Here is a 12527-nt window from a genome sequence, read left to right on the forward strand (position 1 = left end):
GTGTGAAAATAGAAATGCAGGGAAACATCCATTAAGTGAACAAAGTCCAAAGAAATAAACTTGGACTGTTTTTTGAAGCCTAAATAAAATGTAAATAAACTTTATAGATACATTTGAAACCAGCTACTCTGTGACTTTACACACTCACACAGTAACAGAGCTGATTCCTGATTGGAGCAGCACAGAGTTAGACTTCTTTTCTGGCTGTGGATTGGTTCGTCAGGATTTCCCCCTTTACAGGTTTAAAAACAATCTCTGTTTCTACATTTGTTGACCTCCTTCTTGTGTCTAAAGGTGAAGCAGCACCAGCCTCCTCTGATCCTCATGTTGTAGCTCTGTGTGTCCAGCAGGGGGCAGAACACCTCCAAACTGTGCCAGCAGCTCTCACTGTGAGCTCAGACGTTTGTGGACACTCAGTTTGTTTGAACATAGTAAATAATCAGAGCTTCTCACACTGTTTATGGGGACACCACCTGCCCGAGGGTGTACTGTGTCAGAGAGGTGGTGTATGGTGCTGGGTGTAGTCTCTCTGCTGGTTCACAGTTTTTTTTTTTCTTTTTTTCTAGTGACATCAGAAACAGCAGCATGCGACATCACGTGATGGCAGAGCTTCAGTTCATCCTTTGTCATCTTTTTTTTTTTTTTTTTTTTTTTTTTTAATAGGACAGGGGGAAAGAATGAAAGAAAGAGGGGGAGAGAAAGAAAGAAAACCAAAGGGGAGAAGAGACGGTGAGAAGGGGGGGGGGGGGGGGGGAGAGAGAAAAAAAACAAAAAAACAGAGGAGACAGCAAACAACAAAGAGCAACATAATAATAGAAAAAAAAGCACCATCACAATAAACTAGCTAGTCATAGATATCAATAGTTACTAAATAATAGACGATATTGTTCAGCACGCAAGATAGACAGCGCACAGTGTGCTTTGAGGCAGCAGCCAAGAAAGCTTTAGTCCGCGTCTGTGAATACCCATGTGTACACCTGTGTGCATACCTGTGTGGATCAGCATGCTTGCATTCCAAAGGTTTCTCCATGTAATGATCTGCTAGGGAGTGTGGGGGGGCCACAGCCCTGTCCTCCAGGGTGTGAAGCGGGTATGGAGGAGATCAAAACTCCAGACATCCAGAGGCCCCCAGAACACAAGAGACCAAGGAAGACCCACAGAGGGGCAGCCGCGCCACTGTCCCAGTAAGAGCTGAGGAGAGTCCCAGATGTTCACAGTTTTTACTGAGGAGCTGTGTTCATGTCAGGAAGGTTTCGTCTGATCACTGTGGTGCAGTTTGGTTTACTCTGTTTCTGAGTGTTTGTAGGATCAGTCTCTGCAGGTCACCTGATACCTGGCAGTGAAGTGTTTATGAATCAGCTCCGTCAGATTGAATCCAACAGAATAACATGTAAAACACTCCAGGGCTTTTACTCTGAAACTTTCTCCAGAGCTGTCTGGAGTTTTCTTACATTAAAATATTCTGGGATTACCAGACTGTCCACATCATGTGTCCTACAAAACTTTCATCCACAAATATACCCTGACATTAAACCCAAATAGATCTGAGAGTGAGTCATTAGTATCAGTACTGTGTGTGTGTGTGTGTGTGTGTGTGTGTGCGTGTGTGTGAGAGAGAGAGAGAGAGAGAGATATTCAGGTAACTTACTGGGTTACTGCACATGCTCACACCTTTTCAGCACAACAGGTGCAGTTTGGTGTTTTACTGCCTCCTGCTGGAACAATGATGGCAGCTCTCAAGACTTTATTGGTTATTGTCATTTCGTGTTACACAGCCTGAAACGAAATACTGTTCCTCAGCAGCCTCTACAGTGCAATAACCAATATATTTTAAAAAGAATAAATACAGTTTAAAGGGAATAAGTTTAAAAAAGAGCAGCAAAAAAGGCATAAATAGCTTAAAATCTAAGTTCTAAAAAAACCTCCAGTTTTTATTAATATTTTATTATTTATCAAATTATTATAAACTAAAAATATTTTTTACGTGATAAACGACTTCAGTGCTTCGTCCATGACCTCCTGAAGGTAAAGGGCCCAAAGAGCCAATCAGCAGCTCTGAAACAGGAAATATGACTCATGGAGAAGTTCACAACAGTTTCAGCTGCCAATTGTACTCATCACCATGGAGACTGTCTCCATGGTGGAGGCAGAGTGACAGTGTTGTAGATGCTGCATTTTGAAGCCTCAGTGTTTATATTTTTGTTCACAGCCATGTAGACAGAGAGGCAGAGAGAGACAGTGCTGTCACTGAGCTACATGTGTCAGAGCTCAGATGAGGCCCACACATGTGTGTTATCTGTTGTTGCTACACACAGTTAAGATATAGAACATGTGAACATGAGACATATGAAGAGACTGAACAGATAAAATGTCCTTTATATCCATCAGTGACTTTTTATTCTTTTAAACTTGTGCTGCTTCTTTTTGACTCGAGTTAGTGTGACACTGATGGAGCTTCTTGCTGCAGTGTGTTTGGGTTTGGCTGATAACACTGGTCATGCATGTTTCCTTCATGCTCTGTGGTAAAAGTGCATCAGTCTGCAGCTCTGTGGCCGCCCTTCTTCTTTTTCTCAGAAACATCCTGATTTCTTTGTTCTCACTGTTTTGCAGAGGTGTTAAGATTAAAAAATAAAAACTGTGAAAAGTTGCTGCTATTTATAAAAAGACACCATTTAATGCTTTTAATAAGCTTAAAAGAACAGAATGAAATGTCTCCATGACTGTAGTGTAATAATATCACAGCACTGTTGCAGTAATTTTAATGTGTTTATTGTACAGAGACTGATTCAGCTGTGATCTACTCAGCAGTGACAACTGAAGACGTCCGTTATGGACAAACAACCATCAGAACAAGGAGGCCCAGGTACAGCTGCTCTTTATCTTTGACTGTGGACAGAGACAAGTGTTTCCCTTTTTACATGGTAAAAAGAAGATGACCACTGAAGGTGGAATGGTGAAAATGATGGTCATATATTTGAAACTAACCCAGAGACATAAAAACACCTGATCTCCAGTCTCTAGACGCAGTGAGGCTCCATTAGAAGCTGTTCCGAAATGTGAGGCCTGACGCTCCCACGCTGAAAAATGCGTTCTCCATTCTTAAACAACACAACAGCTGCACCATGTTTTAGTTATAGCAGCAAGTCAAAACTAATCACATGTTAGGGCTCTTGGTTTTGTGCTTGTGGGTGAAAATGTTATTTTCAAGCTTTTCTTCGTCACATTTTAATATTTGCATTCCTGTTGCCATAGTGCCTGAAGGCTCTTACAATTTAAAAAGAAAAGATTTTACCGGAGGAATTCTCACCTTTTACCTTTGGGCCAGTATTCGTAGAACATTCAGTGTTAACCTGTTCATAGGCCCTAGAATGTTGAATTCAGGATCCAGCAGATGTTTGTGAGGTACATTTTGGAAGAGCTGGATAAACATCGTCTAACTTTTCTTTGCTGTCCAGTATCATTGCAGGAAAATGCAGGTTTTATTAAAACTGACAATTTAACACTCAATCCCAAAAACAGACTTGACATGTTTCCATGAAGACTGCTTCATAAATCAACAGCTCTGAAAATCCATTAAAAACAGTAATGTAGAACATGATCGCTCTCACTCTGTGTCTTTAAAAAACCCAGCAAACTGGTGATCACTTCAACAAAATGAGCATAGTTTATGGCTTTATCAGCTGCAACACCATGTAGCACCTGGATCCCCACCCTGCAGGCCCTACGTGTCTGACCTCCAAGCCTTGTTGCCATATGTCCCTCTGAGGTGCTTGTGCAGTAGCAGTAGCTGTACTAGTAGAACAAGAAGTAGTGGCAGTAAGAGTATTAGTATTGTGCAACAACCAGGCTTCAAGAGCAGTCACTCTTCTGGCTTACAAATGGTGAAAACATGTCATGTGCACATGCCACACTCTTAACTGTGAATCAGAAATTTTGAGAGGCGAATTGGAAAAGCAGTTTAAAATTCTGGTTTAGCATAGACCAGAGGCGGAGCCAGACATTTGAAACGCCCGGGGCTTAGCCCTAAAGGGTAGTATGCATGTGGGTTTTGTTTTTTTTTGCTTTTTTTGTTTTTTGTTTTTTGTTTTTTTTTTTTGGGGGGGGGGGGGGGGGTAGAAATGACTGAAAGATTAATAGGCTCTGTTTTGAGTTTTGTTCAAAAAAGAATGACTTCATATAGGGAAAAATATATATCACATGTGCAGAACACCTTAAACTAGTTTTTTAATTAAGCAGCAAGGCAGAACAAGGTCGGGGCTGCATCAAGACACGAGGACTAAACCTCAATTCAACCAGACCCAGAACTGATCCAGAATTAAAACAGGACTACAACAGTTCAAAACCAGGACTTAACCAAGACAGAACCAGAATCAGAACTAGATGATAGTAGCACTAAAAATCATCATAGACCTGCACTACACTTATTTTTTAATTCTACCAAAGTACAATATTTAGATTCAGAAAATTTTATATCCGAGGTTCGACTAGCTGCCCTTTTTCTCCGGTTCTGTTCATAATTTTTATGGACAGGATTTCTAGGCGCAGCCAAGTGGCGGAGGGCTTTCGCTTTGGTGGCCTCAGAATCTCATATCTGCTTTTTGCAGACGATGTGGTTCTGTTGGCTTCATCGGGTGAGGGCCTCCAGCTCGCACTGGAATGCTTTGCGGCCGAGTGTGAAGCAGCGGGAATGAGGATCAGCACCTCCAAATCTGAGGCCATGGTTCTCAGTCGGAAAAGGGTGGAGTGCCCACTCCGGGTCAGGGATGAGTTCCTTCCCCAAGTGGAGGAGTTCAAGTATCTCGGGTTCTTGTTCGCGAGTGATGGGAGAAGGGAGCCAGAGATCGACAGACGGATTGGGGCTGCAGCTGCAGTAATGCGGACGCTGCACCGGTCCGTTGTGGTGAAGAGGGAGCTGAGTGTAAAAGCGAAGCTCTCAATTTACCGGTCGATCTACGTCCCTACCCTCACCTATGGCCACGAGCTGTGGGTAGTGACCGTGTGATGGCCAAACCCGTGGCCACACTCTAAAGTCGGTAACTTTTGTATTTTCATTCTTCATTTGAACATAGTAATACATTTTAGTTGCCAATAACTTCATTGATTGGTTTGGATACATTTGTTCTATTTGTAAGCGCGCACATTTAGTTTACTTATGTATTCATACTACTTCATTTCTTTGCTTTCTGACTAACCTTTGTCTTTTTATTTTCTTACCTGCCATCATCACTGGGAGTTGCTGGACAAAAGATGGTAGCCAGGGTTTGAAACCATTAAATACAAGGGAAGATAATTGGACCACACCACCACTTCCTGCTGAAGGGGGGGAATGTGTGTTTTCTTTACTTTAAAAACAAAGTATTTGTATTTAATTAAATATTTGAGTTTAGGGTTTAATGGGGTTTTTGATTTTCTTCTTTAGTGTTTAGTTTATTAACAAACTAGATTGTACTGCATTGTTTATGATTTATGATTGTGTTTTGTTTGTTACCCCTCATGTGTCACAATGGTCTGATCAGCCATTATATATACCCTTGTATGTCATTTCATGTTTAGGTCAATTATGTACGTTTGGGCAGTCATTTGGTTTGTTAAGGTTGCAGTCTTTGCCTGAGTTCAGTTTTGTTTCTTTGACCTCTTTTATGAGCTCAACATTTATTAGTCTTGTAAATATAATTTTTGGGGGTTAAATAAATGGAAACTATATTTTCTAATAATTCCTGGGACTCCTCCTGTTTTTCAACTCGGTCCATCACATGTGGTGTCAGGAGTGGGATCCTTCAGTTGAGGAGACAGGATTTTTTTTTGCATTTTTCTGCCCTTTTTCCTCCCCTGACAAACTTTTTGAGCCATGCAGAATGCTGTGCGCCCAAAGAGAGGAAATAAAATGGAGGCCAGAGAGGCCTTGCAGCAGCCAGAGAGGGAGAAGGAGATGGAAGAAGGAATTTCAGTTGTGGCTGGAGACACTGAAGGAGAGGATACCAGGGAGCCAACTCTTCTTGATATTGCTGGGATTCTTCAGGCTTTCATGGGACAACAGGAAGTTCAAGATAAAAAGCAGAGAGAGGATGCTGTACTGCAAGAACAGCGTTTTAAGAGTTTGCAACACCAGTTTCGGCTTTTGCAAATGGAAGTGCAGGTCAGAACCACCCCACTTCCAGAGCCCACATCAACTGATCCAGAGTCTGTTGAAACTCCAGCTGATTATCAGACACAAGCAATATCTCAGCATGAGGGTTCTGGCTCAGCCTCCATATTAACAGGTCAGTCTGTGCATATTCATCATCCTAAACTGGAGAAACTAGCTGTTGAAGATGATGTTGAACATTTTCTGACCACTTTTGAGAGAATTGCAGCTGCTTGTCGTTGGCCAGAGTCAGACTGGATTTTTCACCTCATTCCTCTTCTCACTGGTAAGGCTCGAAGTGCCTATGTTAATATGGATGTGGACGATTCACTGCAATATGAGAAGGTAAAAGCTGCCATTTTGCAAAAATACGATATAAACCCAGAAACATACAGGCAAAGATTTCGCTGTCTTGAAGTTTTTGATGAGAGTCCCAAGGAACTGTATGCGAGACTGAAAGAACTTTATGAAAAATGGATTCAGCCGAAAAACAGAACTGTAAAAGAAGTTGATGAAATTATTATCTTGGAGCAGTTTTTAAGAATGCTGTGTCCTGAGCTTCAGGTGTGGATTAAGGAGCATAATCCAAAATCTGCTGTAGAGGCCGCCATCCTGGCTGATGTGTTTGTAGCTGCCCGAAGTAAGAGTCAGCCATGGAGCAACAGTGCATGGAAGGCTGCCAGAGATTCACGTCGGTTGCAACCCCCTCAGCATCCTCAGAGGTCAGCGACGGGTGTGGGTAAGCCCTTTACAAGGGAAACGCAGCCTCTGAATACCTCGAAGCCAGGTAAAAGGCCACCAGTGTGCTACCTTTGTGGACAGGAAGGTCACACTAAGCCCATGTGTCCTAATAATCAAAGAAAATTATCTCAGATGTGTTTTGTGCCTCACCAGAATGTGGATATTAAATCTGAGAGAAAGCAGTCAAATAAAATCACCACAGTTAAGATTAATGGACAAGAAATTAATGCTTTAATAGACACTGGCAGCACACAGACTCTGGTACACAGGAAATATGTGTCAAAAGACTACACATGCCCCTCTGAAACCATATCAGTTTGCTGTATACATGGTGATGAAAGACCATACCCTACTGCTGATCTGTTTATTGAAGTGCAGGGGACACCCTATCTGTTAAAGGTTGGTGTAGCTGATAATCTGCCCTATCCTGTAGTTCTTGGGGAGGATCTGCCAGTCATCTATGATTTGTTGAGAGAAGTGCAAGAGTGCAATGTTGCTATAACAAGGGCTCAAACTAAAAATCAGGATGAGCATTATACAACCCTCAGTGCTTTACCCTTCTTTGAGGCTGAACTAGAGACAGATCCCGGGAAGTCTCGGAGGCCACGCAGTCAAAGAAGACGTGAAAAATTTCAACACACTGTTGGAAAGACATCAGTTCAGGCTGCTCCAGATATGCCTTTAGGTTTTTCAGTACCTACGAACATCAGACAAATGCAGCAGGCTGATCCAACTTTGTCTGCCATGTTGCTGAGGGCTAAGGAAAAGGACTCTGTTGAATCTGACACAAATAAAGAGCTGTACATTCTGCAAGATGGCATTTTATACCACCAGCACGGCCAGGTTAAACAGTTAGTGGTCCCTAAAGTAGCCCGTGAAACAGTGCTTACTTTGGGGCACTCCATTCCCTGGGCTGGCCACCTGGGGAAGCATAAGACCACCGCTCGCATCAAGCGATACTTTTTCTGGCCTGGTTTACACTCAGATGTTGCTATGTTTTGCAGGAGTTGTCCTCAATGTCAGAAGACTTCAATTAGAGTCCCCACCAAAGCACCACTCCAACCTCTCCCAATCATTGGTATACCATTTCAGCGTCTTGGCATGGACGTAGTTGGTCCTGTAGAAAAAAGTAAATCTGGAAATCGCTTTATGCTAGTCATTACAGACTATGCTACGAGGTATCCTGAAGTCTTTCCATTAAAAACTGTTAAAGCAAAAACTGTAGCTTCCTCATTGATTCAACTGTTCTCAAGGGTTGGATTCCCACAGGAGATTTTAACTGACCAGGGCACTAATTTTATGTCCACACTGTTGAAAGAGGTCTATAAGCTGTTAGGCATCAGGAGTATGCGGACAACCCCTTATCACCCACAGACAGATGGACTGACGGAGCGCTTCAACCAAACTCTCAAACAAATGCTCCGAAAGTTTGTCAATGATACAGGGTCTGATTGGGACCAGTGGCTGCCATACCTCCTTTTTGCCTACAGGGAAGTTCCTCAAGCCTCCACTGGCTTCTCCCCGTTTGAGCTTCTTTATGGCCATGAGGTGAGAGGCCCATTGACCCTGCTAAAGGACTCATGGGAGGGAGAGCAAGGTAAAGAGGAATCGGTCAATGTTATTTCACATGTCATTCATATGAAAGAAAAGCTTCAGCAGATGAGTGAACTGGCTCAGAGTCATATGGAAGCTGCTCAGAGGCAACAAAAGACTTTGTTTGATAAAAAAGCTCGCCACAGGAGTTTTGTCCCTGGCCAGAAGGTTTTGGTAATGTTGCCAACTTCTGACAGCAAGTTGCTGGCAAAGTGGCAGGGACCCTTTGAAGTACAGAAGAAACTTGGACCTACTACCTACAAAGTTTCTACACCAGGTCTTCAGCGAGGGAATAGAGTGCTCCATGTTAACCTTCTTAAGGAATGGATTCCACGCACTGAGAATAAAACAGAGGGTTTGCTTATTCACAGCGTGGATGAGGAGGAAGAAGTTAATGACTACTTGCCTTCAGTAACAGTCTCTGTCCTGGACCTGAGCCATCTCACCAGTGAGCAACAGTCTCAGGTAACACCTCTGATTAATTCAGACATATTTCAAAAGTACCCAGGTCGCACGAGTCTGGTGGAGCATGACATTGTTTTAAAACCTGATGCAGCTGTGAAGCGTATGAGTTACAGGATACCGGAACGCTTCCTGGTGGAGTTAAAGGAGGAGGTGGACCTCATGCTGTCTCTTGGAATCATCCAACCTTCAACAAGTGAGTGGTGCAACCCTGTTGTGTTGGCTCCGAAAAAGGATAGCTCGATACGTTTTTGCATCGACTTCAGGTATCTCAATTCCATATCAAAATTTGACTCTTACCCGATGCCACGCATTGACGATCTCATTGAGCGTTTGGGGAAGGCAAAATATCTAACGACCATTGATCTCTCCAAGGGATACTGGCAAGTACCTCTCACTAAACGGTCTCAAGAGTTGACAGCATTCCGTACTCCGTGGGGATTGTTCGAGTTCACAGTCTTACCATTTGGTCTGCATGGGGCCCCAGCAACATTTCAAAGGCTAATGGATAAGGTACTCTGTGGGCTCTCAGCATTCACTTGTGCGTACCTTGATGATGTTGTTGTTTTCAGTGGAACTTGGGAAGAGCATGTGGATCACCTAAGGATCGTGCTGGATCGGCTGTGTTCCGCAGGCCTTACCATCAATCCAGCAAAGTGTGCTCTTGCTAGGACTGAAGTCCAGTACCTCGGGTTTACTGTTGGAGGTGGGACAATTAAACCACAGGTTGACAAAATTAATGCAATTGCATCATGTCCTCTTCCACAAACCAGGAAACAGCTACGATCCTTCCTCGGCATGGCTGCGTTCTACAACAGATTCATTCCCAACTTCTCAGCTAGAGCAGCCCCACTGACGGACAGGATTGGCTCAAGATGTCCCAATAAGATTCGGTGGACAGCTGAAGCTGTTGCAGCTTTCAAAGACCTTCGCCAGTCCCTGAGTAAGGACCCCGTTCTGCACTCACCAGATTTCACAAAAGACTTTACATTGCAGACTGATGCTTCTGAAAGAGGTTTGGGAGCAGTGCTTCTGCAGGGACCACCAGAGGATCGACATCCTGTCGCCTACATCAGCCGTAAGCTGCTACCAAGGGAGAGCCGCTACGCAACGGTTGAGAAGGAAGCCTTGGCCATTAAATGGGCACTTGACTCTTTCAAGTATTATTTGCTGGGAAGAGAATTCATCCTTCAAACTGACCACAAAGCCCTGCAGTGGCTGGAGAGAATGAAAGACACTAAAGGGAGAATCACCAGGTGGTATCTGGCTATGCAGCCATACCGGTTTAAGATTCACTATATCCCTGGTAAAGACAACACCATTGCTGATTACCTCTCTCGCTGCCTGATGGAAGATCCAGAAGTGGGGGGGTGTGTGATGGCCAAACCCGTGGCCACACTCTAAAGTCGGTAACTTTTGTATTTTCATTCTTCATTTGAACATAGTAATACATTTTAGTTGCCAATAACTTCATTGATTGGTTTGGATACATTTGTTCTATTTGTAAGCGCGCACATTTAGTTTACTTATGTATTCATACTACTTCATTTCTTTGCTTTCTGACTAACCTTTGTCTTTTTATTTTCTTACCTGCCATCATCACTGGGAGTTGCTGGACAAAAGATGGTAGCCAGGGTTTGAAACCATTAAATACAAGGGAAGATAACTGGACCACACCACCACTTCCTGCTGAAGGGGGGGAATGTGTGTTTTCTTTACTTTAAAAACAAAGTATTTGTATTTAATTAAATATTTGAGTTTAGGGTTTAATGGGGTTTTTGATTTTCTTCTTTAGTGTTTAGTTTATTAACAAACTAGATTGTACTGCATTGTTTATGATTTATGATTGTGTTTTGTTTGTTACCCCTCATGTGTCACAATGGTCTGATCAGCCATTATATATACCCTTGTATGTCATTTCATGTTTAGGTCAATTATGTACGTTTGGGCAGTCATTTGGTTTGTTAAGGTTGCAGTCTTTGCCTGAGTTCAGTTTTGTTTCTTTGACCTCTTTTATGAGCTCAACATTTATTAGTCTTGTAAATATAATTTTTGGGGGTTAAATAAATGGAAACTATATTTTCTAATAATTCCTGGGACTCCTCCTGTTTTTCAACTCGGTCCATCACAGACCGAAAGAACGAGATCGCGGATACAAGCGGCAGAAATGAGCTTCCTCCGAAGGGTGGCTGGCCTCTCCCTTAGAGATAGGGTGAGACGTTCGGCCATCCGGGAGGGGCTCAGAGTAGAGCAGCTGCTGCTCCACATCGAAAGGAGCCAGCTGAGGTGGTTCGGGCATCTGACAAGGATGCCCCCTGGGCGCCTCCTGGGTGAGGTGTTCCAGGCATGTCCCACCGGGAGGAGGCCCCGGGGCAGACCCAGGACACGCTGGAGAGATTATATCTCTCGGCTGGCCTGGGAACGCCTTGGTGTTCCCCCGGATAAGCTGGAGGAGGTGGCTGGGGAGAGGGAGGTCTGGGCCTCTTTGCTTAGGCTGCTGCCCCCGCGACCCGGCCTCGGATAAAGTGGATGAAGATGGATGGATGGAAAATTTTATATAATTATTTAGCCTTGTTGTGCAAACAAGCCTGCATAACTTAATAAATACAGAATTTGAAAAATAGCAAACCTAAAAAGAAACATGAGTACCTATGATACAGTGATACTTTTGGTAAACATTTGACTAACATGTGTGTCTCACCTGCTCTTGTTCCATCGCTGTTCTGTTCCTCTCTCTCCCTCTCTGTTCCTCTCTCTCCCTCTCTGTTCCTCTCTCTCCCTCTCTGTTCCTCTCTCTCCCTCTCTCTCCCTCTCTCTCCCTCTCTCTCCCTCTCTGTTCCTCTCTCTCCCTCTCTGTTCCTCTCTGTTCCTCTCTCTCCCTCTCTGTTCCTCTCTCTCCCTCTCTGTTCCTCTCTCTCCCTCTCTGTTCCTCTCTCTCCCTCTCTCTCTCTCTCTGTTCCTCTCTCTCCCTCTCTCTCCCTCTCTGTTCCTCTCTCTCCCTCTCTCTCCCTCTCTGTTCCTCTCTCTCTCTCGCTGTTCCTCTCTTTGTTCCTCTCTCTGTTCCTCTCTCTCCCTCTCTGTTCCTCTCTTTGTTCCTCTCTCTGTTCCTCTCTCTCCCTCTCTCTCCCTCTCTGTTCCTCTCTCTCCCTCTCTGTTCCTCTCTCTCCCTCTCTGTTCCTCTCTCTCTCTCGCTGTTCCTCTCTCTGTTCCTCTCTCTCCCTCTTTGTCCTGGCAATCATCAAATAAACAGTTGAAACCAGATATTTATGTACTCTTCAGATAAAAACATTATTTATTTATTTTTTTCTCAAATCTCTTTATTTGGTTTTCCAGTGTTCTTTATCATAAAGGCTACTAAGATTCAAATATAAATGATTGCATATATACAATAGGAAAAAACAAAGTAAAAACACAACAACAACAACAAAAAAGGCAACAACAAACAACGTTGGACAGAGGATGCTATTTATCGAACTACCAATAAGGCTCAGTGACCATTTATATCTGTACAGTATTGAAGAAATCTATAAAAGGTTGCCAGGTTGAATGGAATTCCTCCAACCTCCCCTTTAGTAGGAGTTTAATTCTTTCCAGCTGCAAGTGTCTC

At 43.4% G+C, this 12527-nt stretch overlaps 1 protein-coding gene across 1 annotated transcript in view; it reads left to right on the top strand.

Moving 5' to 3' along the window:
* LOC146578470 (cell adhesion molecule CEACAM5-like) overlaps positions 1-12527 on the top strand; it is a 146376-nt gene that overhangs the window by 71786 nt on the left and 62063 nt on the right. The gene's annotated exons all lie outside the window — the stretch shown is intronic.

Source organism: Mchenga conophoros, linkage group LG3, assembly GCF_057382185.1.
Source record: "Mchenga conophoros isolate Kocher_MC1m ecotype Shallow Benthic linkage group LG3, M_conophoros_male_GT1.1, whole genome shotgun sequence".
Lineage (NCBI taxonomy): Eukaryota > Metazoa > Chordata > Actinopteri > Cichliformes > Cichlidae > Mchenga > Mchenga conophoros.